The following is a 2,997-nucleotide window of genomic DNA, read 5'->3' on the forward strand; positions in this document are numbered from 1 at the left end:
ATTAAACTCGAGAAGACTTCTAAAGAAGAAGTCTTCTCATTGATATTAAATGTTTTACTATTATTTTCAATTGCAAAAGTAACCCACACAGACATCTTCCGACATTGAGAAGACTTAGGGAAGACTTTCAGAAGACTTCTGTATAAGTTTTCTCTAGGAAGAAGTCTTCTACAAAAAGTCAAATTTCTGACCAACTTCAGTCAAATTTAAAAGTAACCTGTTTATCCGAGAAGACTTCTAAAGAAGTCTCCTCTGGAAATTTCGAAAAAAAATTTGTTTACAAAGGAAAGTTAGAAGACTTCTAGAGTAGTCTTCTATTAAAAACACACAAAATGTCAATTGCAAAACTAACCTATGCATTGACCAGAAGACTTCTAAAGAAATCTTCTCAATTTAGAAGTCTTCTTCGTCGTACAGATCTGAGAAATAAAATGTAGTTCGCGATTTCATACCTTGAACTCGTGAGATGACTTGCGTGGTTTCTCCAATCACCCAGAACTTCACCACAACAGCTACCTACTCGTTAATCACTAAGAATTGTGAGCTTATGAACCTTAGATAGTTTGTAATCAAAATCTTCAGTTTTTTTGATGAATTTTGAGAGAAAGTGTAAGATATGTGGTTTGTGTGGATAGGAAATGAGAAAGGATGAGAAAAAATCGAAACTTTAGGGAATTAACACTCTCAATTTGGTAGTTCATGGTGGTTGAGGTATTGATGTCAATGGCAAACTTGTAAATATTTGGTGAAGATAAGGATGGTAAGGTAAAAGCCTTATTTCCGAAAAAAAAGTAATGGCATTTTCGTGAATAACTAGAACTTCTAGGGTGAATAGGACAAAACAAAGTTTTAAAAAAAGCATAGGTTATTTTTGTGTTTGACTTGAATTTTTGAGTCATTTTTGAAAGAACCCCATAAAATATTAATAAAAAATCATTATTTTGAAAATAGTAAAAAATGTATTATATTGGTTCGATCTTATTGTTATAGGCATGAAAGAGTAAAATGATGAAAACTAATTTCCCTAATTAATACCAAAATTTATAAACATCAATATATAACTATTATTTTAATATTTAACTTTTAATTAATAAATTTGATTTTATTAATAAATTAAAATCCTTATGAGTTATTTTGTAGTTCACTATAGTAAGGAAATTATTTTTTTATAAAGATGAATTTATTATTAGTCATTCACATACTGTACTAGCTTTAGTAAATTTAATCTTAGTTTTGATTAGCATTGATACGATATTGATGCTTACGTATATATTATTTATTTTAAATTAACCAAATTTCAAATTTATTTTATCCAAATATTCTGTGAATAGTAGACACTGGTATAATAAATAATGGTAACAATACTAGAAAAATACAAGGCTCATTATTATCTAATAATAATATTTGTAATAAAATGAAAAATAATCAACGTAAATCACTACTAGTTATATTTGAAAAAATAGAAAAACACAGATTTTGGTTTTTGTTTAGAAAATGGTAGTTATTTTATAAACTAGTTTTCATAACGTACAGAAAATCAATTTCTCGCAAATTTTGATTAGCTAAAAAGTAGTTTCTGGAAAAACAAAAAACAAAAATTAGTTGAAAAGCTGGAAACAATCAACTCTTAGCGTCTCTTGGTTCATGTTCCCTGTTCCATAAAAATGCTACTTTTTCATTGCTCTGTTTTTTCACTGTCTCTGTTCTGTTTTAAAATTAACAGTTTTCAATATCTCGTGCTGCTCTGCTCCTTAGCAGATGTAGGCTTTAGTTTGTAGTATTTTTTCTTTTGTTACATTTAAAAAACTATTATTTATGACCCCCATCCTGATATATATATATATATATATATATATATATATATATATATATATATATAAAATGCCTAAAGCACAGAAATTTAATAAAATGTTTTATTCTTGAAATAATATGAACAGTTTATTTTAATTCATGTTTGAACTTTGAAGTCATTGTACTGTCATAGAAGAATTTTTTTCAAAAAGAATATCTAATTATAAAAAATACAACTAAAGTTTATGAATTCTTACATAAGTGTAGAGTTAAACTATAGGTATACACAAGGTTCTTGCATTTCAACCCTTCCAATCACATCTAGAAACGTTACCAAAAAAAGGAAAAATTGTTGTTGGTTTCGTTTTCTTTTGTCTTTCGGATACTGTGGTCTCATGTGATAAAGCATATAGAGAGAGGTCAAAAGAATCAAAACAAATAAGATATGCTAAGATTGTTTTTTTTCTTGATATCCCCTATATATTAATTGAGAATCATTTGAAAAAATGTAATCTCAATTTTATATTAATTAAAAAAAATTCCTTATTTACGTGGCACATCTAAATGCTTTCTAAATCTTTTTTCTAAAAATTCTAAAGCACATAATATAAACTATAGTTTAATCTAACATTGTCCCGTTTTTCCATAATTATATAACACTAGAAAACATTATATTAACCTAAAATATAAGAAGTGTATATTCATTCCTTAAATAAAAGCTACATAATTACCTAATATGATTTGCATATATATGACAATTAATGATTATGAATAATAAAGATTTGATAACAAGTTTTGCATCATTCTTCATTTTTGTTTAATTTTATATTATTAAAAAATTAAACAATCACATTAACCATATAATAAAAAAAATAGATTTTTTCTTATATGTTATATTTTAAATTTTTTTAAATGACTTTAAATTACAAAAATGAGGAAACCTTATATGTTATATATTTTTTTAAAACGACTTTAAAATACAAAAATGAGGATACCTTATATGTTATATTTTTCTTATATGTTATATTTTTTCTTATATGTTATATTTTGAATTTTTTAAAATGACTTTAAATTACAAAAATGAAAGTTTTCCTTAAGTATACGACTAAAAACATTAAAATGACATGTATCAATTCGATGGTTGATTTGAAAGCTTTCAAAACCATATGGAAGATAAAAGTCAAAATCATATAGAATAAACTTGCG

This window comes from Brassica napus, chromosome C5 (assembly GCF_020379485.1).
Source record: "Brassica napus cultivar Da-Ae chromosome C5, Da-Ae, whole genome shotgun sequence".
Taxonomy (NCBI): Eukaryota; Viridiplantae; Streptophyta; class Magnoliopsida; order Brassicales; family Brassicaceae; genus Brassica; species Brassica napus.